We start from the raw sequence: 25,571 nt of genomic DNA on the forward strand, positions 1-25,571 counted from the left end.
CAAACTTTACACTGTTCAGCTTGGAGCTGTCAGATCTTACTGTTTTTTCACAAAGACTGAAAGCAAAGGAGGAAGAGGATGTGTTGGGGAGAGGGATTCAAGATTGCAGGAGCACTATAAGCTGTCAGAAGAGTACCATACTTTTTGAACTGACAGAAGTCCAACTTTTTAGAAAAAGCTTTCGTGCACATATTTATTTGGAGCATCCAAACTTTGTGGACGAGTGTGAGCGCTCTGAATGACCCATCAACCTCTGTGAGATTGTTACAGAGAGATCACTGATCATTAAGTTATCATTTAAAAGATCATTAAATGTAAATGATTTTAATCCTTTTGAGACAGTTACATGTTAGAATCAAACTCAGATGGACAAAAAGGCAGCAGCGGATCATTTGTTCCTTTTCGTTAACTCCTCTGTATCTCCCAAATGGTGCCAGTGTTTGGGTCCCATTTCATAGCGTCTTTTCGAACACTGGTTACAGTCCAGGGAGCGAGGGAACATCCTGTCACAAATAAAAGACAGACGATCAAACCCGACGCTATTTGCAACACTGTTGCTTTGCAAAACATGCAGCTGTAATTAAATCCATTGTGATGTAATTAGAAAAAAAACATCTTGTATCCTGTTTTAATTGCTATGTGGTCTCACAACACAATTTCTCGTTACAGTCTTCTTGATGCGTGACCCAGACGTTATGCCAGGAATTTTGGTGATGAAAATGAAAACAAGTCTGATCACTGGTGGCATTGTTTACCACCCGGGCGCACAACACACTTCCAGTGCTACACTTCCATTGCTGCTTTATAATTCTAAAAGGGAGAGTGCCTGAAGGTGCCGTGTTGTGTTGTAATAGTGATATAATCACCCGCAGCAGAAAAACAATTGCAGCTTCTTTTTTTCGATGAAATACAACAACCAAATGATTCCTTAATTTTTGTTCATTTTCTCATTAGTTCTGTAAATTAGCAGTTTGATCAAGCTGAGCTGCAAATTGGAGGCCGCAGTGTGGGTGTCTTAATCAACGAGTGTGTCTGGATTGTTTTATAATATGCCAGAGTCTAATCCAAGAAATCTTCCGGGGAGGAACATGAACAATTCGTCAGGTACTATCAACTATCAGCCACCTGTACAAAGAGAAGGATTTCCAAATATCTAATTACCAGTCTAATCATTATCGAATTGATGTAGTGTGTTTAGTTTGATATATTGCCACTTTTCAATTAAGGTTCTTTTGTGCGTTCAATTGTGTGTCAATTTTTCGTTCTACAGTTCCATATTCACAGAGGGCGTAACTCATAACCCAAATCTCGGTCAGTCCTGCTCCCTAATGTTGGCTGGGACACAAAGGACCCAGAGACTGAAAACACAAAGAAACATCCTCAGCCCCAAACCTCAGAGTAATTAATTCTGTAAAGAAACCTAATTCTACCAAAAAGAGGAGGTCATCCTGTACAAGAACAAGGATTACATGTAATCCCATTTTGATATGTTGAAGTGAATGTACCTTTTAAAAAATGGAATAATTAAGTGAGATGCTGAAATAAATCCAGATGCCCTTAAGGTTCGTACCATACAAAGAAGGGTTGGCGCAATGCGTCGACATAATCGATTACGTCAGTTATGACGTATTGATTAAATATGTTGAGTTGCGTCGAATGCGTCGATGCATCACGCTGTTTACAGACATCTCCAATTATGGTGGCTCCTTCTCCCAGGCGTGCTCAAAATGACAACCGAGTAGTCAAAAGTGTGGGAATTCTTTAAAAAGAGACCTGATATAAAGGTGCGTCGCACAGTTTGTAAAACTGAAATGACCTACCACAGCAGCACAACTGCTATGCACAAGCAATTCAAAAGACAAAATCCTTGGGCTCTCCGAACTCAAAACAACAAGACAGCAGTTTAAATCATTTGGATTATTATTATTATGAGTTTTGTCTCGTCAGTGTCTGGGAGTCATTTGCATCCTTATCTGTTGTGTTGCCCTAAAATCTTTTTGCACTATTTATGTTGGGATTAATTTGTGTTGGACTCATGGACATTTGTATTACTGAAAGATGGCTTTTTTTTTCTTTTGTTTATTTTTTATGTTGTGAAATATTTATTTGTAAAATAAGCATATTTATGAGAGAATGTTTGAATAAGGTTGGAGGTTGAAGGTTGAAAGACTAATGGTAGAAGTTATGGTTATTATTTATTGGTAAATTAACCAAAGGATTAACAACTAATCAGAAAATAATCGATAGATTAATTTAAAAAAAATTTGTTAGATTGATTGACTAATCAAGAAAAAAAATCAATAGATTAATCGATTATAAAAAATAATTGTTATTTGCAGCGTTATTACAAAGTAAATTGAAAGACATGTGGATGAGAAAAGAGTAGGTTTGGTGTACACGCTGTGAACTGAGCTGACGATGTATCCACGCAAGTGTGTCAACGCAAATTGAAAATGTAAATTAATGAACAGATGAAAAGGATAGAAACTGGGGGAGAAACCATGTTAGATACCTAGGGCTAATGTCTGTACACTGGCTGTTTATGGTGAATAAAACCGTGTTCGCTGGCTGAGGCCTTTATGGAGTTTAGATTTTCATTCTGTGTCTCTGTTTCCTCTGGGTGACCTGTGCAGGGTGTACCTCGTGCCCAATGTAAGCTGGGGTGGGCGACCCTGCTCAGGATAATCAGGCATAGATATTGGATTGATGGATAAAAAAACAAACCGGCTTTTAAACTAAGTTTAAAAGGGATATTAAGTTGTTGGGTAGTGTTTTGTTTCATGTTTGGCGGAACTCTTAATGTTAATGGTAATGCCTACAGAACGTACTGAGATTGGCATGCAATTGGACAAACCAGACCATAATTGGAGGGCGTCGGGCTTCCCTTTTGGTCGCATCTTAGCAGGTGTAAATGCGAACACATTCCTATGAAAAATGTCTGCTCAGTGGGTTGAAGGTCCCCTGACTCTGCCTCTTCCTGTGCTTTAAACAAAAGCTACAAGTAACCGCAGCAGCTATATCCCGCTCAAAAAACAGGTGACATGCATTGCTTCGTTTAACCCGGGACGTGCCATGTTTGCTGACAAATCTGCCCAACACGCCTAGATAATTTGGGTACTGAGATTGAGTAAACAAGAACGCTCATTAATACCAGGTGTAAATGTAATCCGTGGATCGGATGTTATTACCCAGATAATGTATCATTATCCAGAAAATGTATCCAGATACAGATCACGTGTTAATGCCAGGTGTAAACTGAGTATCTGTCTTTGAGCTAAGATAGGCTAAATTAAGCTGAAGGTAACCAGGACCTATCTCGGCACTGGACACACAGAGATAAAAGTGAAATCAGCTGTGTCACCTGACTCTGTGTAAATCTCACATTATACTGTGTCAGGCATAACTGCGAGGGTCCGTGTAATGTAAATTTTGTTATCTGTCCGTGTCTGCAAGGGTTTATCTGTGGCAAAAAAAACATTTGTTAATATGTACACAGACAACCAAGGTCGCAAAACCGTCTGTGTGGAATATGTACGGCCACGAGGACAGTAAACAAATGAATTTTCCAAAGTGTCAGTGTTAATTAAAACTTGTGCATAATAAAACATTTTATGGTGATGGAAATAAATTATTTTGAGGTTATTTCAGGGAACACACATTCATCTTCACAACCACCATATGGTTCCACATCACAGGCTCAACAAATAAGTGATGGGAAAATACACACACTAATCTGATCTAAACACCTGCTTAATAACGAGCTTTGATTAAAAATGGATTGAACCATCTCCTAGGAGTCGCTTGAAGGAATTGATTTGACTTAACAGTAGAACCCCAAAAAGACTTTAACAGGATCTGATAATAAAAATAAACTCATACTCATACTCCGATGTTGCAGGTCACGTCATCCATGAAAGTGAAAGAAGGCTAAGGTGTAATAAAACATTTTAATGCTAGTGAAAAGCAGAGGAGACAGCAGAAGAGAAAGAAAACACACTGATCTGAAACGCCTGCATCTGTCAACGCACTATTCTTCTGTTTCAACCATCACAGTTGATAGACTGGACACAAAGCGGTCACAATGATCAAAAACACGTTCCTGACATAAACAATGCAGGATACACATCTGGCCTGTTGTTAAGCCAGATGCTTGAGTGGAGACTGGCAGCCGTCATTTTTCTATTATTATTGTTTTTCAGAACTCATGGGCATCAATATATTCCTTTGATCTATGTTTTTTGCCCAGGCGTTTCCAATCCAAGTGTCTTACAAACACCTTTGTAATGGAAATGGATAATGAGCTTTCCCAGAGGGGTTAATCAAACCTATTGTTCTGCAAGAATGGAAAGATGTGAAAAGACGTGGAAGGGGAACTGATTGATTGCGTGGAAAAAAAAGAATTGGTGTCCTTTTCTTTCAGGAATACAGGAAGTGATTTATTTTGACAGCTACCTCATTGAGTTTTATTTTATCCAAATGAAAAGTCTTTGTTGTGAGCTCAACAAGAGAGAGAGGGAGAAAAAAAATGAAACAGACAGACAGAAAAGGCGAGAAAAGAGAGCATGTGTGAGTGATAAAAAGAAAAATAAAGAACAAGAATAAAAAAGATGGCAAGTTAACGACAAAGAAATAAACGTGTGAAAGTAGCGGTTGAGTGTAGCTGTGAGTAAGCTGGCTGAGGGCCTGGTGGGCTAGATTTGACCCCACAGAGGCGGAGAGTGCACACTCCAGGTCTATAATTAGAAAACACATAGTGCCACTAATCCTTACTGAATGATTAAGCAGCAAACAGCAAGTTTACAGCCAGGAACCTTCAACCGACCGGATGTGGAGAGTCAAAGTGGTGTTCCCACAGAGTGAAAAATCTGACAGAGGAGATAGCTAGGTTCTCCTGTTACAATTCAGGGGAGGCTGGTTTAGCCCAGATCCCATATTTGCCTCCAACGGCTATATCATCTGTACAGCATACAACACCCTCTATCCTTAGACCCTCAACTGATATTAGTTCAAACCTCCAAGAAAACCATTTAACAGGAAAAAATGGAAGAAACCTCAGGAAGAACAACAGGTAAGTGATCCCTCTTCAAGGACGGCAAGACATGCTATAGATGTCCATTAATACATGGTAGGCTTTTTTTTATTCACAGTAGTTCTTCCCTAACCTCAACCAAGTGTTTTAGTTAGCTCTCTTTGGCCATACAGTTGTTGCCATGGGCAGATCCTGATGAAATAAACAATCCAAAAAAAAAATCTAGCATTAAATATTCAACTGGATTAAATTCTTCGAACATAATCTTTGTGTAATTGTCCAATATCAAAATTGTGTCTGCCCTTATGTTTGAGCAAAGCCATTTTCTGCAAACCTTGTCCTCAAGGCAATCGCCACTCTATCACAGTGAATAAAATAATGTAAATGCAATTACTGTGGTTATTAATGTTTCCACATGCAATCTCCTTTTGAAAGGGTATAAACCTATTGATATGGTGGTGCAGATGAAATCCTATTCCAACCTAGCCTGATCTTTGCCTCAATTTACCTTACATGCTCTCTCTTCAAAAATAGTTAATTCATAGTCATATTTGTAAGTGGACAGACTATGATCATAGTTATTTTCGATATTTGCTTCAAAGTACATTGTTTATCACCTTCACAAGCCTGCTTAGCTCCAGAAAAACCAAAAGTATCCAAGGATTTTGATAGAAGGAAGAAAGGGGATTTCAGGATCCAAAACACTGCATCTCAGTCTTCATTTTCACAGAAGCCAATCATATCCCTCTCAGCTCTATAAACCTAGAGACTGTTTAGAGACAAGGCAATCTGTTCAACAGCAGACCTAAGAGGAGGCAGTTGTTGTTTTTCAAATTCACAATCACATGTGCACAAACCGCTCCGACATCTATTGTGGACTAGTTACATGAGTAGCTTTACAACTTCTCAGGGGCCTTTAGCATCTTAAACCATACACTCACCAAACACTTAATTAGGAACACCTGTACACAGATTTATTTATGCAATTATCAAATCAGGCAATCATTTGGCAGCAATGCAGTGCATAAAATCAGGCAGATACAGGTCAGCAGCTTAATTTAATGTTCACATTAATCATCAGAATTGGAAAAAAAATGTGATTTCAGTTACTTTGACCGTGGCATGATTGGTGGTGCCAGATGGGCCGCAAGCTCCTGGGATTTTCATTCACCAAAGTCTCAGAGTTTACTCAGAATGGTGGGGAAAACAAAAAACATCCAGTGAGCGGCAGTTCTGCAGGCGGGAACGCCTCGTTGATGAGAGAGGTCAGAGGAGGGCAGACTGGTTGGAGCTGACAGAAAGGCTATGATAACTCAGATAACCCAACTTTACAACTGTGGTGAGCAGCAAAGAACCTCTTGCACAACAAGTCCAAACCTTTAGGTGGATTGGCTACAACAGCCAAAGAACATGTTGGGTTCCACATCTGTCAGCCAAGAACAGAAACCTGAGGCCACAGTGGGCACATGCTCACCAGAACTGGAAAGTTGCAGAATGGAAAAACGTAGCCTGGTCTGATGAGTCTGGATTCTGCTGAGGCAGCAGATGGTCGGGTCAGAAACAATATACCATCATCTAATGGCTACTTCCAGCATGATAATGCACCATGTCATAAAGCAAGTCTTCTCAAACTGGATTCATGACCATGACAATGAGCTCAGCGGACTTCAGTGGCCTCCCCAGTCACCAGATCTGAATCCAGTAGGACACCTTTGGGATGTGGTAAAACTGGAAATTGGCAGCATGAATGTGCAGCTCACAAATCTGCAGAAATTATGTGATGCAATCACATCAACATGGACCAGAATCTCAAATGAATGTTTCCAGCATCTTGTCAAGTCCAGGGCAAGAGGAAGTGAGGCTGTTTTTTCCCACTACTAGTATCATGTTTCTAATAAAGTGCTCAGAATTGTTTAAATCAACATCGCTTTACACATAAACCACTTACATTCCACACTAAGGTTTCTGGGAAAACTCTGAATAGTATCGGAAGAAAGTGAGTCAGACAGATAAAAAGAGAAAGTATTTCAAGCCAGACTTGTATAGTTTCATAGTCTCCACCCATTCAGACAGGCAGCTGTAGCAGCAGCAGCCAGCTCTGGGGTAGCTGTAGAGGACAGCTAATCATTAGCTAGTTGGCCTCCATTATGGCCTGGGATCCAGTCCTGGTGATAAAGAACCAAAGGACTCAGGCCCACAGCTTAATGATCCAAAGATCAGCACAGGATTTACGGGCTCAGGGCCTCCACCACAGCCCCTGGACAAAAGCCTCCCCAGCTCCTTCATCTATTTCAGCAGAGAGATTGAGTTCATAAAACCAGGAAACAATGTTGGAAAGCAATGAAATCTCCCACCTATCGTAGAAAGAAAAATGAAGGAGATACCAATCGCTGAGGTAAAGCTTCCAGTTGATTAGATGACAAATAATGGCAAGTTGCCAAGAACAAGCATTTCACACTCGAGTAATTTTACAGTACCCTCAGCAGCCCTGTTATTTAGTTTTCTTTGAAGAATTTGACATTACAGCTCATGATGCACTCTGAATTTATGGCCGTTTGGTGAAAACTTGATTCAAGCGTTTTAGGCCCATAGGATCAGCTCTGATTGCTCTATATCGACTCTGAGCTACCTGTTGATGTCTGAAACGAAGATTAAACTTCCACCAAAGCCCTTTAGCAGATGCCATTTATAACTGAGAGACATTTATGTGTTGCAAGCAGTCTGCAACAGCTGAAATCTTTCACACAGACTCGAAGTGTCTGCCTCTCCTTCTCAGATCAACTCCTACAGCTTTCTCAGTGGCAGTGGGACAAAAGACACCACGATTCATCCAATAATTTCAAAAAGGCCCAGAAACATTGAAGCACTAACCAGGTCAAACAGTACATCTCCTGGCCTTTATTTCTTCCCTATACTATTCACCTGCTCATTAAGTTACATCTTAAAACAAGACCGCGTTTTGGAGAACACGTTTTGGAGCAGCCAACTAATTGGGAAAATTAACCAGCAAAGAAAAAAAATTTAAAAATTTTGTTGTTCTGTTTTATTCCCTACAACATATGTAGCCAAATTGTAAAGTACATTGTATTGCACAGACAGGAGAGTTCCACCTGACATCCAATACTCTTAATAAGTTATGGGACCTGGTATTTGAATTTGTCCATAAACACGTTCATTTAAGTAAATGTGTCCATTAATTTTTTTAGTTATTTTTTTAAGTTGACTTTGAGATTGAGTATAGGTTATTTCTGGTTTGCACAACATTAATCCAAGTTTATAACATATCCTTGTTGAAAGTAATATTAATAAGTAATATTAATATTACATTGTGGAAAAATAAAGGGTGACATAGTGATAAAAAGGTAACTGGTGAAATAAGAGAACAGACCAAACAGAAAACAAGCAAAGAGGTATTTCATACATCATAGAGTTCTGTTATTAACAATTAATCTATTACTTCTCAGATAAGTAATCAATCTACAAGATTTTTTAAAAATGCCAAGAACAAATTTCTAAGTTGCAGGGTGACATCTGGAACAACAAAATATGCAAATATGCAATTTATAATAATATAAAAATTTCTCTCTTTTATAATAATATAAAAGAGAGAAAAGCAACAAATCCAAAAATTTGACGAGGAGCAACCAGAGAAAGTTTGATTTTACTGCTCTATAGAGACTTCAATAACTAATTGATAATATATCAAAATTTTTGTTAATTTTCTTCTGATTGACTAAATGATTGATTGAGTAATTGTTTTAGCTCTAAATCATAGCCATAAATAACTGATGGCAAAATGTTTGTTAGATTTAAAAGTATGCAGGAACAAAGAAGTCTGTTCCACGTTCTGCTTCTGTTGGTCTGTTATAAATTTCACAGCTTACTTTTGCAATTTGCTCTGTCCCTCTTCCTGCAATAGTGACTCTGTGACAGCTGGTGCACTGTTCTCAGGTAACATACAGGTAAACTGCGCACACCTGCACATGATATACACGAGAGACCGTTCACTGGACGAGATGGGACAAAGATCTGACGGGTGCTGTAGGTCACCGGAGGCTGCGACCGGTATTTACAGAAGGTGAAGGAAAAATGATTTAATTTGTAGCGAGCTGCGGATTGGTCGCTACACGGCTGATTAGCAATTAGAGGCTACATTTAAATCCTGGTCAGGGTAATGGATGAATGCATAGAGCTCTGACAGAACTGGCATGGACATTTTCTTGAGGCTCCTTATCAGATCCAGATCAAACTCTAGATGAAGTCAGGGGATGACATCATCAGCTGGCATGTGTTTTAAGAGTATGTCGCATCGGCCTTGGCCCGAGTGGTTTTTACTCATCTCAGGAGACCCTCTCCATCACCGTCACCATCCCCCGATGTGCTGTGAATGCCTCCTCTGTTAAACAGGCCAAGGATCTGCCAGCGGCCCCTCTCTTTGTGAGCTGAATGGGCACGGCTCGGCCACGTTTTAAGGCACCCTAATGTACCATGGCTGGACCACAAAGGCAGCGTGGTAATTTGCCAGGGATAATGACGCTCTCTTAATTTGGCCCTAGGGGCCACAAACAGAAAGCTTTAAAGAGAATCCCCATCCAGGGATGAGTCCCTTGTCCCCCACTTTTTTTCTAGTTCTCTCTCCCCTTCTCAGTCCACCACTTCTCTCTCTTACTGACCTAAAAGGAGCTTGTTTTCTTCCGGCTTATTGTCACCCTAAACTAAATATCTGCAAACAAGAGTGGGGCTGGAGGAGCCAACATGCCAGCCGCGGCCGGAGACCCGATCTCCTCCCAGAGGAGAGGACAGAACCAAGACAAACATACACAAGCTTCTTCAAAGCAGCCAGAGAGGAAGCACCGCCGCTCTGCTCCAATGACACATATTAGGGAAAGATATTTAGGCCACAAATTGAATCGAGCAGACTAAGTGAGAAGGAGCTGAGTGCTGAGCAAAGGGAGTAAAACAACAGAACATAAGCAAATGCCAGGGCTGGCCTTCAGGGATATATAATACAAAGAGTGAGAAGTAGGTGAGATTGGAGCAGAAGTGGTCTGTGCTTTTCATGATAAATTGTCCTGTGCTCTTTTAGAAGGCTTTCGTTTTTTGGCAGTAAAGGTTCGTTCGATGAGTTAAATGTTCAGTCTCAGCTTGAGTATTGTGTCGAGCCCAGAAAGAATAGGATCTGGTTTTTTTCCGGGCCATGACCAGGTGATAGACTCTGAAGAGATTTCTTTAATATTTGTGATAAAGTTGGTCTTCATGTTGTTTACCGATAAATCTAATAACTGATGGCAGATGGCACCTGGGGTGCTCTGTGGCAAACAAATTAAAAGGTTATTTAAAGGGATTATAACATTTGATGATCTTGTCTTTGGAGGTTGGGGGATTTGTATGTTTTCAAAACGGCTTCAGGCAAAATGTTTGCTCCTCTATATTTATTCATATAATCACTAATTATGCCTGAAGGAAGAAGCAGAATTAAGATGTTTCCCATGAAACAGTAAGCCAAAAAACAACATTTTCACAAGCTGTTTGATCGTCGAATTAAAGTCAGCAAGGATATTTGGTTCATATTTATTGGTGTCTTTGCCTTGGTTGAATTACAAAGCATTTTATCGTAAGGCTCCCAACTTGCATTGTTACTGTAACGGGACTTGTGCTTGTGATGTTATCAAAAGTATACTAACCTTCAATATCTAACTTCAATATCTAACTTTTAAAGTATTACATACAATCAGGTAATACATAGTATTAGGGTAAAGACGCCATTTCATTTAAGTTTTTAATTTCCACCAAAAAAATTGATAGTTTTCCCCAAAACCGCTAACCCAAACTCTCTGATCTACCTCTGATTCACTCCATGATGTCTTGCATGTGTTTGTACAAAATCTACAAAAGACTCATCTGTATACGTGGTAAGAGAAATTCAAAAGATTTGCAAGTAATCCAGCTCTGTTAATTCGGACCTAAGTGAGACAACTTAAACTAATATCTGTTTCTTTTGTGTTCGGCAACATTGTTTAAAATATATCTAAGGCACAGTATTTTTAGCTGTGTAAAGGTACAATTTTTAGTATAAATACTCATTAATGAGATCAGTATTTTAAGGCCACCAGTGATTGTTGCTCCTTGTCAGAAGAGAAACTTGTTTACTCGGCTGAACAAGTCCCCTTGGAGCTGCTGCATGAATGACAGCATTAAAAACCAGACATTAAAACTACTCTTGCTCTTTAAAAAAAAAAAAAAAAGTGCAGGTAATTTTAGGTAAAATTGTTTAAAAAAAAAAAAGTTTAAAAAAAAAAGATGGCGCATCCTGATTTTCGAGGGGTTTGAGCCTCTGCCTATGATTGCAACATCCCTGATCCGATTCTGGCCTGTAACCTCTGTTTCGTGTGTGTAATCTCCCTCTCTCTCCCCCACGTTTCCTTTCCGCTTGCCACCGTGAACTCCCTAGTAACGGCTAAAGTGCCTGAAACAACAGCCAAAAAACTCAAAAGCGAGCGTCAGGTGTTCAGGTAAGTAATAATGGAAGAACTGTCTTGCTCTGGTTATAATCAAATTAACAGGCAGCATGTAAACACATTGACAGTGCCACCAGTCTGCTGTGGTGAAGGTGATACCAGAAGGTAATTGTGCACTTGTGACTCATCTCATCTGAACAATGATTTCACCGTATAGTGTCAGTTAGGCTCAGGGCTGTCCTCACCCGTGGTGATTCACTAATTCACATTCACAGAGGGGGGGGGGGGCTAGAGAGACATGGAGAGGTAAAACTCACCCATTAACAGCCTGTATGAAGCCCCTCCACCCATCACCCCCACCTCTCCTGCTTATCCTCCTCTCTTCCGCCCCCATTGCCCTTACTCTCACCGCTGCTTTTCAAATAACTTCGCTCCGTCAGAATAAAGGGCTTTCAACGCAACAAAACTGCCTTACTTTGGCTACTGAGGCTGCTGAGATTGTTGTGGGTGGATTAAGAATGACATTTAGAGAACTGAAGAATGTGAGAAAAAAGAATAATGGCAAACCTCATCATAGAGATATCCACAAGACCAAAGAAAAGTTCGGTGTTTTCCAGCAAAATTGAGCACATATAAAAACAAAAGGAAATTGAATTGTGGAACAAATAAGAAATTCAGCTAAAAGATGCAGAAACTAATCAAGGAAATACGTGAAAGTGACAAGAAAAGTTTTCAGTGAAAGAGATGAAAAGTGTACTCACCAGCTAAGCATCACTGGGGTGTGGGGATGGGGCTGAGAGGGCCGTCTGTCCTTTTCAAAATGATTCTGGAGGAAGGGACAGAGAGAGAGAGAGAGAGAGACAGAAGAGGGGGAGGGGTGAGTCCTTCACTAGCTGCTCGCCTCCTTCTCATATGCAGCATGCAGAGCCACAAAGAAGTGCTGGCGCTCTCGTAAACAAAACGCCAACTTTTCAATGGAGCGGGGAGGGCGGGGCTGGAATGGCATTTAAACGGAGACTTCATAGGGGTTGGGGGCTGGAGGAAAAGAGGGACCTGCGAGATGCCTCTACATCAAGCGAAGGCTTAAATGGACAATAACAAACCACAAAGTTCAATACGGTTCAAACACATTAAACTCTAAACCCCATATAAAATAAGAGGCCTTGTACTGCATAGAAAACGTGGCCAAAATATGTTCCACTGTACATTAACATTATAGATGCAAACGAGGTGAACGGACGTCTAATTGTGTTGTATCAATCGCAGATGCTAATATGCAGAGAGCACTTGGGGTTCCAAGCTTTTTGATCTCAACGCCACAGAGCAAATTGGAACAAATAGCGCTGGCCGGTTACTACGGCAACCTGAAGGCGCAGCTCAGACTTGCCATCCCTCTTGTGGCGTCAATTGCCGTGATACGGCTGCGGTTTCCTTCACTTCCATACAGAACAGCAACGACGAATAAAAGATGGATTGATCGTTGTCATCTGATTGCTCCGGTAAGACTGATCACTTCTTCTCAGATCTACAGTATAATCAATTTTGGATTCATATAGGATGCTGCTACTCATTAGCGTGAATGCAGAACTTCACAGACATGCACTCAGCAGATCCCTCTGATGATATTTAGGGCTGCAACTAATTTCATTATTGATTGATGCTGATTAGTTTTTCAACAAACTTAGTTGCCATTTATTAAATGATTAAAAAATGTCCATCAGAAGTTTCCAGAGTCCCACAACATCTTCAAAGTTCTTGTTTCGTATGACCAAATGTCCAAACATGATGGAATTCAGAGAAAGGCAGCTAATTCTCACACTTTTTTGAAGCTGTAACCAGAGAACACTTGGCATTTTTGCTTCATAAATGTCAATTAATTACATATCAAAATTATTGAGAATTACTTAAACTACCAGTTAATTTTTCTCTCCTACCAGATTCTCCAGCTCAGTGCTGAGACTCTGAACAGACACAAAGACAGGTAGGCAAATGCAGTAAAGGGGATTTTCTATGGAGCTAAGCTGAGAATTTAGGGCTGAGCAGCGGGAAGTGTCCACTCAAACAAAAAAACTCCTCATAATCTCCAATGTCAGTGTGGGATCAGGCTTTATTCACTGCAACAAGTGAGGAGGAAGAATTCTTATAAACTACTTAGTCTGCTAACTACAGTCTTACTCTCTTTCAGACACACACACACACACAGACACACACACACACACACGAGACAGACAGTTAGATATATATATAGAAGCAATTAGAATAGCTACTTTTTGCCTCTCCACTTTTCTAATCTTGAATTAGCCCTTGAAAGTCATCTGCCTGCCTGTTTGGCAGTCAGCCTCTGTGTGTGTGTGTGTGTGTGTGTTGATACACACACACACACACACACACACACACACACACACACACACACACACACACACACACACACACACACACACACACACACACACACACACACACACACACACACACACACACACACACACACACACACACACACACACACACACACACACACACACACACACACACACACACACACACACACACACACACACACACACACACACACACACACACACACACACACACACACACACACACACACACACACACACACACACACACACACACACACACACACACACACACACACACACACACACACACACACACACACACACACACACACACACACACACACACACACACACACACACACACACACACACACACACACACACACACACACACACACACACACACACACACACACACACACACACACACACACACACACACACACACACACACACACACACACACACACACACACACACACACACACACACACACACACACACACACACACACACACACACACACACACACACACACACACACACACACACACACACACACACACACACACACACACACACACACACACACACACACACACACACACACACACACACACACACACACGCACACACACACACACACACACACACACACACACACACACACACACACACACACACACACACACACGAGACAGACAGTTAGATATATATATAGAAGCAATTAGAATAGCTACTTTTTGCCTCTCCACTTTTCTAATCTTGAATTAGCCCTTGAAAGTCATCTGCCTGCCTGTTTGGCAGTCAGCCTCTGCGTGTGTGTGTGTGTGTGTGTGTGTGTGTGTGTGTGTGTGTGTGTGTGTGTGTGTGTGTGTGTGTGTGTGTGTATGTTCTCTTGGTGTGTGGTGAACTTGAGATGCTCTAAATCCAGCAATCCGTCTGATATCAGTATGAGGCTGAGAAAGCAGTCAAGAGGTCTTTCTTTTGCTCTGTCGATAACTTTTGCAGCTCGCCGCAGTGCATTTCCCTCATTTCTGTCCATAAGGGGATGTTATCAAAAGTCGCCATGGGATCCAGCAGGGAAAATCAAATTTTCCTAATTAAGCCCCAGTTACTGGTAACCGAATCAGTCAGTTTAATGCAGACTTAGCGGGAAGTAGGTAAAGAGGCAAGTTACACAACAGCAGGAGTTACAACTCAACAACTAATGGAGTTCTCTCACAACGCACACAGGAGTACACATCCAAACGGTATGCTTGTGTAGTTCTTCAGGGCAGTAAGGGAACCGTGGCTAATTGGGAGCGAATTATTGCCTGCAGCTATCCTGTTTACATCAGACAGTAGCAGGGTGCTGTTGCTAAACAAACTTTCTGTGTGAAGGCACCCAAAGTCAGACACAGCAGATACCAGTTTTGCTGCACCAGGGACACACCATATGAGATAAACAGTGCCACATGACTGCGGCCCCCCAAAAAATCTCTCAAAACTGTCGTAGAGTCAAGAGTAGTATCTCAATGCAGTAAAATCATTGATTTGGTGGCTGATCGGTGTACATTCTACAGTTAAACTAGCTGGCAGTGCCAGTCTCATTAGTTACACTTCCACCGAGTGTTGCAAATTTAAAGCAAATCTCCGAAAAGTTTGTAAAATGAAAACAAGTGTAGAGCATGAAATCACTCAGAAATGACTCTGTAGACAAAAAACAGACAGCTAAATCAAGAGTGAGAGTTATTCATGTATTCCACAGTATGTCAACACAGCAGGATAAAAAGCCTCCATTTACAATTATAATTAGTTTTAAAAAAAAACAATGCAGGTGTTTGATGATAAGTCCTCAGGTACACTCACCGCACACTTTATTAGGAACACCATACTAATACAGAGACTAACATGGACTAGCGTGGAAACATTTCATTGCGAGCATGGTGCATGTTGACGTGATTGCATCCCATAATTTCGGCAGACTGTTCAGCTGCACATTCATGCTGCTGATCTCCTGTTCTACCACATCCCAAAGGGGTTCTATTGGATTCGGATCTGGCGAGCGTGGAGGCCACTGAAGTCCACTGAACTCATTGTCATGTTCATGAAACCAGTTTGAGATGACTTTTGCTCTGTGACATGGTGCCAAGACAACATTCCCCACACCATTAGACCACCACCTGCCTGGACTGTTGACACAAGGCAGGTTGGGTCCATGGATTCATGCTGTTGATGTCAAATTCTGACCCGACCATCTGCTGCCTCAGCAGAAATCCAGACTCATCAGATCAGGCTATGTCTTTCCAGTCCTCAACTGCCCAGTTTTGGGGAGCCTGTGTCCACTGCAGCCTCAGGTTTCTGTTCTTGGCTGCCAGGATTGGAACCACACATGGTCTTCGGCTGTTGTAGCCCATCCACCTCGAGCTTCGACGCGTTGTGCATTCTGAGACGCTTCTCTGCTCACCACATTTGTAAAGAGTGGTTATTTGAATTACCGTAGCCTTTCTGTCAGCTCCAACCAGTCTGGCCATTCTCCTCTGACCTCTCTCATCAACAAGGCGTTCCCGTCTGCAGAGCTGCCGCTCACTGGATGTTTTTTGTTTTTCCCACCATTCTGAGTAAACTCTGAGACTGTTGTGAATGAAAATCCCAGGAGATCAGCAGTGTCAGCAACACTCAGACCAACCCATCTGGCACCAACAATCATGCAACAGTCAAAGTCACTGAGATCACATTTTCTTCCCATTCTGAAGTTTGATGTGAACAATAACTGAAGCTCCTGACCCATATCAGCATGATTTTATTCACTGCCCTGCTGCCACATGATTGGCTGATTTGATAGTTGCATGAATAAGCAGATGTACAGGTGTTCCTAACAAAGTGCTCAGTGAGTGTATTTGTGTTGTTGCACTTCACATTTCTGTGGTTAAAAATTACAAATTGGATAAAATACACTGAGCATGTCAAATTAGTAAATATTTAGATCTAAAAATCAGCAACACAGCAAGTTTCCACCATGCAATGAGTAGCAGAGAAGGAAAGCACAGTGGGCTTCTCTCTGCTCAGCTGTGCTGCTTCCCTGCCCACTCAAATTCAGCGCAGTAAACAATGACTCTGCCAGATAAACAATGTAATGATACTGTTTCTAAATTACCTCAAGCACCATTTGTGCATTACGTGTTGTCACTTTTTTGTATACTGACTGACAGAAACAGGAAAAGGTTCGTATAGCCTCGATAAGCCAACATGGTTTCAGTGTATGGGGCCAGTTGTACTTTATGTGCCCTAATAAGTAAGACTTCTGTAGATATTTCAGTCAAAATGTAGCGGAAAACTGAATAAGTGAATTCCCAGGATCCAATTACATATCGAGAATTTAGCAAATGAGACACCATCCATTTTGAAAACTTGCCTGCAGAGTTCTGTAAGAAACAATTCGGAGAAAATGACAATGAGCGCAGGGCAGAGATTATCCAGCACTGACTAGAACGCAGAAAAGTGCAATCACCTTCTGTCAACAAATCGGAAAACAAATGACCTCCACTTACACTATTAGTAGCCCGAGCACTGAGGAACAGCATAACTCCCCTTACATTTAAATGGAATCTTTACATTTCACAATCTCAGGACAAATCCAGAGTAAGCCAAACATAATAAAAATCAAACTGAGGAGCACCATGTCCAAGAGCAGTCGCAGGGAGAACAGGCAACATGGCTATCAAAGAACTGAGGCTGTATTCAGAGAGACAGGGATGGACTTCACTATTATCTGCAATAAATGTAATCAGAGAAATTACTAATACATCCTGACTTTAGCTAACTACCTGTCTTTTGTGGAAAGAGGCAGCTAACCTGCAAATAACTAAGAGTCATAATCGTTTAATATGTGTGTACATTTTGTTAATAATGCAGATCCTCGCCAAATAACACTTGCCAAAAAAAAGTTTAAATTTGGTCACGCCAGTAATGACCATCATTTTGAATTTCAGCTTCAAGGAAACCATGATGAGTGGTTCTGAATGCTAAAATTACCCATGAACCTCAGCTGACATTGTTAGGGAGAAGAAACCAGTCAGAAGCACAAATCAGAAGTGTAGCAACGCTGCATCGTACCTGATTAATTCTCAATCTGAAAGTGAACTCATTTAAACTGCTGAATGTTTTATTAGGTTTCTACAAAGCGTAAACTTTAGGGTTTAGCTCATTGTTAACAACATAATTTGAAGCTCTGTGACTGGAATGTGTCTTACGGTCTTGAAAGACAGTGAGAGAGAGAGAGACAGAAAGAGAGACAGAGACAGTGGTTAAATAACCTAACACATTCAAGGGGCCGGTGGATGTTGTAGACAGACAAGCCCTATGGTCACATGGGAGCAAACACAAGAGCGCGCGCGCACACACACACACACACACACACACATACACACACATGCATGCTGCTTCCCAAAAGGTCGACTCTTACAGATGAGGCGGTTTAACCTGCACAACCTGAAACCATGGCATCACGTTGACGGGCAAAGTCATCCATTACCCTTGTTATTCTGCTCCGTTCCCCTCCGTCTCTACGGCGGTGGCAGCAGGCTCGCTGGCTGGGTTTCCAGCCCAGTTTCATATGTCCTTGGCTTTCCATCATAGCACTTGACACCTGTTTATATACGGCATGACCTCTGACCCCACACTCCCTGTTCTCAGAGACAATCTCTCTGGGTTAGTGGAGAGGTCACTTGTGTTATTACGAGAGTGGTGACAAATGGCTAAAAGGTTACATCCAAGATGTAAACAAGGACTGATCTTAAAGACCACAGGGATTAAAGTATCATTAATGTAAATGTGGACAGGGCGGCTGTTTGTGTCCACGCACCCTCACATCCACATCTCCATGTATATACTGTAAGTGTTATATAAATATGTGTGATCCTATTCTTCTATCTTCATGAAAAACAATTTCAGACCCTGTGTTGTGTATATGGTTTTCTAGTTGATTGATCACTAAGCTCGAGTGGGTCTCTGTCATAATTTATGGGCAACTGCTTGAAAGACGCCTGGGTCGGCTAATACATACGCATTTGCTTTAACACTACAACCAACACAGTGGACCGACTGGCTTAGAGAAATTAGCGGGATCTAACTATGCTATTGAAATGCATCGATCCTCAGAAACGTGACATCACCTCATACAGACTGTACTATACCAGGGCTGAGTGAAATACTAAATATTAATTATAAGATAAATGTACAATATTTGCAATATTTTGTTGAACATGCAAAAGAAGGCACCATAGTTATTAAAGCTAGTCTTAATATTGTTTTTTTTATTCATTTATTTAATCGAGTATTTGTTATTCTAATGAGGATAATGTTATACTTAATTTTTTTAAAAGTACGAGCTAATCTCAGAAAAAATGAGAAAGGCAATTTTTTTTAAATGGACCATTTTCAAATGATATTTATCATTATTACTGATCATTATTGTTATTTACCAATGACATCTTCAATCGTAAAGTGACTTAAAATGAAAACGGACAAAAATACAGAACTCACAATGGCTTAACGGATCACGGGTCCTTGGTAGCTAAGCTAGCAGGGCTTGCCGTAGCTAAATACAGTCCTTTAGCCACAGTTTTCCATTAGCCCTTTGTTAGCAAGCCCTAGCAGGTACAGAGGCTCGGCTAGCATCGTTTTGTTAATCTCTTTTTGCTCTCTCCCTTTTTCGCTTATCGCCACTTTAAACTTGCATGGTGTGAAAGTGATTCATCTCTGTGCACTTGTCTGCTGTCTGCTGGCAAAGCGCGGCCCAATTGACATGTCTCAGAGCACAGGAAAAGCACAGGTGTAATCAATACATTAATTATGGTTGCAATTTTATGCAGTTATGCCAGTTCCAGTGTGCTGAGCATGACTCACTGGTAGACCTTACTAATGATGATCAGTCTGAAAACAGACCGTAGTCAGTTCTGACTCTTGCTCTGTTTTTGTAATTTAGGCCTGATATTACTTATTTCTATTCAACCAAAATTTTGCCCACACATTTGCAGAAATCTCTATAAAGTCAAAAGATGTTTGTATAATGGACTTATCCTGCACATATTTTCCAGTTGAGAAGTGTCTAGCTTAAGCTAAAGAGCATGCATAAACTTTGTGATCTATGTCGTATATCACCAAAAGATTAAGGCGTAGATTTTTTGACCCATATTGCCCATCCTGATTACACTACCCGTTTATCACCTAGCCTACAACAGCCCTAGCAGGATTTACTTCATGTACTCGCCATTTTGAAATTTGGATTTTTGTTAATAAAAATTTGATCCACTGAGAATCATTTAGGATTGCGTTACAGCGAGCAGTGCGACCTGAAGAAGGAGAAGAATGTACATGAAAATAGTAAGGCAGACTTCAGAGAGAGGTGAAATAAAGGATGACTCTGTGCTTGTAACCCTAGCAGTGCAATCCTGCTGTGTTTCTATGTTGACATCTTGAGTCAGTATATGTACTGCCCTGGACCAGGTGTTTGCTGTGGAATAAAGTCTTTTCTAACAGTGTCTTCATATTCACCCACCACTGGGTGTTTTTGATGCTATGGAACATTTTACAATATATACCATGATTGTATCCCGATTGCCTTAGGTGGATACTTCTTTCCACCTCTCTGTTTCTGTGTCCTTGAGGGCTTGTTTGTGGAAAAGGTTGCTCACATGCATGAGCCTGTAAGTGAACTTGATTGTTCCAATTACAGTTTGTTGTGTTGGTATCGAATGAAGTGCACAGCTGGGGGATGGAATTGTCGCAGCCAGCAGCAGCAACTTTAGCTTCAGACCAACATTATACTTATTGAGCTGAATATTGATCCACACGTCCAAATTGTGCAACAGCCAAATGGCTGTGCCAGTCTTGCCAAGCTGGCAGAATGAGACCTGGATCCATTTTACAGCACTTGACACAAACATGGAGAACATGTGATACACTGTTGTGTTCAAGTGATAGATTCTATTGTGAGGCTGATGAAGTGTGTCTTTGAATAAATTAATCCTATTTATTTCAAACACTAAAATCATCTGCTCTTTTTCAGTGTGTTGCAATAATTAGTTTAACTTACTCTGCCTGCGTGTGCTTTAACCCTAATTAGCTAAAAGAGCAAACACGGAGTGACTCTTGAGTGTGATTTGAACGAGAGACGGCATTTACATCTACAATGTGCTTTACATTCAAACTGCATATTCTTTAACACAAATTTACATAAGAGTGCTGCCAGGCTTGGTCATGAACTGCAGGAAAATGAAAAACAAACTAGAGCTGAACAGCAGACTTCATAATGTTTAAAAAAGTCTAATCCGCTCACTTGCTGCAGGAAAATTAATCCTTCTTTTTGCATTTCCTTTCTTTTTGAAACATGAACAACACAGATACTACGACAGACACACACTAGGGTTGGGTTCAGATAGCCAGTTCCATTTAGGATCCAGTTCCAAGTTGGTAAAATATCCAAATTTGTTAAGCTCTGAGTCTGAGCCAATCTCTTTTCAAATCTTTTATCTTCACTCTTTTTTTAGTAGCACGTACCAATGTACAGTATAAAACATCCAGGTCATTTAACTAAACCAAATATGTAATTTATCTGCCAAAACTTCAGAGATCTGTGAAGATCAATGTTTGAGTTTTAGAGATAAATAATAAGTTACTTGTAACTTTCATTACAAAAAGTTGTTAAAAGCTGAACATACTTTTGGGTTGCAATAGCCGCTTCCATTTTTGATCCAGTTCCCTGTTGGCAAAATACCCAATATGCCAAATCTCTTATCACACCTTTCCTCTCATTCTTTTTTATTAGCAAAGAGCATTGTACAAAACACTGTGGTAACGCTTTCATTTTGGCGCTGACTGTCACTTTCACTGGTGAGAATCAGGACCTCTAGTATTTGGATCAAGTACTGTCTCACGAAAAGTGAGGTATGAATATTATGTAGGCTGCACCTGTTACTTAAATGTGTTACTTACGCAGTCAACATCTCACATCTTCTGCTGATCCTCTCACTTTCGGGTTCTAGCTACAATTGGTGTACATTAATGAGGCAATCATTAAAAACTGTCTTTGCTCTCTCAGCCAGCAAAATGTGATTAGAGATCTCAACTGAATCTTTGCGTTTAAGTTATTTTTTAGCTTTTATTACTAGAAAGCATTCAAAGCTAATCCTGATTTGATTCAATATTGGATTCCGATTCAATAAAATGCTTTAGAGCCCCAGCCTGGGCTAATCTGTATACATACCAGTGTGGCGTTTGAAAAAAGTTGGATTCAGTAATAAATTCAATCCTGGATACAGATTCAATAAAATGCTGTCGAACCTAAGCCTTGAGATCACGGTGGTCAAATCAATGAACCGGGTCAGTACACGTAGTTGGATACTATTCACACAAGATTCAGAGTTGGCTGCCCAACAAAATACAGCATGTACTCCCAGTTTCTAATCCTGAAACCTGAATGCAGCTTTGTGAGAATATCCCCAACAGTGCACACTCAGACCCTCCGTCCCTCATTATCCAAAACACTTGATCTCTGTTTCCCTCTCACTTTTCTTCCACCTCATATCTCGGCAGAAAAATAACACTGACAGTAGCTGCATCATTAAAACATGCACAGCGATAGGATTCAGCCAAATCCCCCACCTGTGGGTGGAGAGCAGCTGCACTCAGAAGCACAGAGAAAAAAAGAACTGATTCTTTCATGCAGTCATGAAGTGGTTACCTCTCTCTTAGGAGGGTGAACCATATGTGGCACTGCAAGGAGAAGAAAAACATCTGCACCTGCCCTTCATATGCATATTTACCACGAGAGGCAGGAATGGAAGGACTAGGTATGGGCCTGACCTGGCCTGGGCATTCAGGAATGTAGCCTCGGAGATTTTTTCTTTAGCCCAGAATAATTCTCCACTTTGAATGGTTTGTAACTACGTAAATGAACGTCAGTTAAAGAAGACAGCAGTGTTGTAATTTTGTATCTTCAGTTAACAGTGTTGTATCTCATCTTGAATGAACAGCGGCAAGACCGATCAGCGAGGTTTTACCGGAAAATATATGGAAATACTTGTGTCTAATAGGTTGACAGGTCTCTGTCAGTTCTTCAATTGATGGGGTTACTATGCCAAACGCTAGCTCACACAGTCAGTCAGTGTGAGGAAATAAATGGATATATGCAGATTTTTCACTGAAGCACAAACATCTTCTCATGCTGAGCCAGGAAAACAAGGTGTGTAAGTGTCTATATGAGTTCCAGTTTACGTTAACATGACATGAGCAGAGCATAAGTTATATACAGCTAAAGCACTTTGCACTGCACTGTAGCCAGCAAAACCATTAGCTTAGTTGTGCCTCCCCTTCGCTAGCGACACCAAACTAGCCTAGTCTTGTGTTAGATTGACAAAACGGTTTATATTTATTGGTCTGGTAGCCCTACAAACAGTGACAACACCCACGACGAGCCTCATGACCGATCCAACTTTTTTTCTGATCATACCATACATTGACAGCTAAGTTACCACGGCTTCCGTAAAACAAAAATTTTGGCCGCTGGCTGCGCTGCTAATGTTAGTCGGTTAAAAAAGTTGGCTCACTCACGAGAGATGTCAGATTACACTAGGAAATACACGATGAATCTAAATGATTTAGATTTGTCACACACACATCACTGTAGGTCAGTGTCAGGTGGCAGTTATGGTGGTCGTGAACGATCATGAATGTATCAGGATCCTTCAGACGCTGGACGAACCATCACCCGTCAGACATTGCCTCACCAGTTTGCACTTTATCAATAACGGATAAAAAGTTGCCATTGTTCCGTCCTCCTCACACTCTGTACTGAAGTTTGACAGGCGGCTAAACGCCTTCCCAATCAACAACCCGTGGTTATTAAGATAATGTGGTTTATTGATATAAAGGATGAAACTAGACAGAGAAAACAGAAAAACTCATGTTACCTGAGTTGCAAATAGACCGTAGTTAGGTCTACTAGTTAACAAAGTTGGGCTATCTAAGTAGACTCAATGCATTTAAAGATGTCTTTTCAAATATGAAAAGTAAATGACTTAAAATCATCAATATCAATCATAGCAACAGTAGAGCAATAATAAAAATAATAATAATAAAAATAACGATAAACCAATTTTCGCATTTTTGACTAATGTATAGCCTTCACATGCAAGAGGAATTATTTATTAAGCCAAACAACACCGGCTTCCAGAAAGAGGAAAAGAGAGGATAACGCTCCGTCTTTTCCCTGTTGGGAAAAGTGAGCTGTGCTAAGCAGAGGAGAGTAAGGAAGAAAAAAAAGAGAGTGGGCGAGGAGTGGAGGAGGAAACAAGAGGGACAAGAGGGGAAGGGCGCATTGCAGCACCACACAAATCCAGAGAAATACACACCTTCGGGGAGAACTTGCCTGCACAAGTCTGATACAGAACTAAAACTAAATTCTGTTTCCTTGGTTGTATGCAGCTGCATCAAAGCAAATTCAAACAGAGAGGGAATCAGCTGTATTAGGGCAATCAGTAGCCTTTTCAGACGCTGAAGCTGCACAGCTCGTATGCTTTTTTACTCTCCACTATGTAAATTACGAGTAGAAAATTGAGTGAAATTGTCCCATAAGCCTAATGTATTATGTGCATTAAGCTAACACAGCTTTCAGTCTGCACCGCTGAAACAACTCCTAATGTGAGAAAGAAATCTCTGCCCATATGGAAACGAGTGGAAAATAAGAATTAACCCTGCCAGGGATGAAGCAAACATGAGCTGGCCTGACCTCTTTAACCCCTTGATATCTTTGGACTCTGATAATCCCCAGAAACCTACACAAAATGTTCAAAAATATGTGGCCATGCGAACATTGAACGCATATGTGATAGTTTAACCTGTCATTTCCAAACCATGAGCATTACTCTGCTGCTTTAGCACCCTCCACGTTTCTGGTTTCAGACTTTCCACCAGATTTTGGAGCCTGGCTGCAGGGATTTGCTCCCATTCAGCCATTAAAGCATTAGTGAGGTCCAAAAGTGATGTTGGGTCATAAGGCCTGGCTCACTGTCCTGTTCATCCCAAAGGTGTTGGATGAATTTGACGACAGGGCTATTTGCAGCCTGAATGTGTGTGTATGTGTTTTGCGGCTTTGAAATGTTGAAACAGGAAAGGGTCCTCCCCAAGCTGCTACCGCAAAGCTGGAAGCACTCTATTGTCTATAATACCACTGTATTTTGTAGCATTAATATTTCCTTTTATTGGAAGTAAGGGCCTTGGCCATACCATAAGAAACAGCCCCACTTTTGTGTTTGTTTCTTCTTTACCTTGTGAACATCAACCACTTATAGCCTGTGGGCTTGAAAAGTGGCTGTGACGTATGTGTAGCTTGCTCCTTTGTGGCAACTGTGGATTAACAGCAGTTAAAATAACAGTGACTCACAGCAACCCAGACTCACAGCAAAAAGATTGTCAAAAAATATCAAAATGTCATGGAAACTGTTCAAGCCATTCCTGGTGCAGCATAAATCACTTCTAATAAATCACTAATAAATCGGTAAATACATTCCAGATGAGCACTTGGGCTATGAAGACCCAATTCCCAACACGGAAGTTGTGTGTAGTTATGCTGTGGAGAAACTATGAGTATGTTCTACATGTTCCAAACACTTTCTCCCCGACATAGCAATCGAATTCTCATACTATAGCTCAGAAACTCTGTGAGCGTATTTATTGGCA

At 40.9% G+C, this 25,571-nt stretch overlaps 1 protein-coding gene across 3 annotated transcripts in view; it reads right to left on the reverse strand.

The window, feature by feature from the left end:
* Window positions 1-25,571, reverse strand: part of sema5ba (sema domain, seven thrombospondin repeats (type 1 and type 1-like), transmembrane domain (TM) and short cytoplasmic domain, (semaphorin) 5Ba) — a 168,317-nt gene that overhangs the window by 122,849 nt on the left and 19,897 nt on the right. For all 3 annotated transcript variants that reach the window (XM_040149185.1, XM_040149184.1, XM_040149183.1), the window contains exon 2: window positions 12,249-12,313. The gene's annotated coding sequence lies outside the window, so the exon portion shown is untranslated. The remainder of the gene's footprint in view (window positions 1-12,248; window positions 12,314-25,571) is intronic.

Source organism: Xiphias gladius, chromosome 16, assembly GCF_016859285.1.
Source record: "Xiphias gladius isolate SHS-SW01 ecotype Sanya breed wild chromosome 16, ASM1685928v1, whole genome shotgun sequence".
NCBI classification, from domain to species: domain Eukaryota; kingdom Metazoa; phylum Chordata; class Actinopteri; order Istiophoriformes; family Xiphiidae; genus Xiphias; species Xiphias gladius.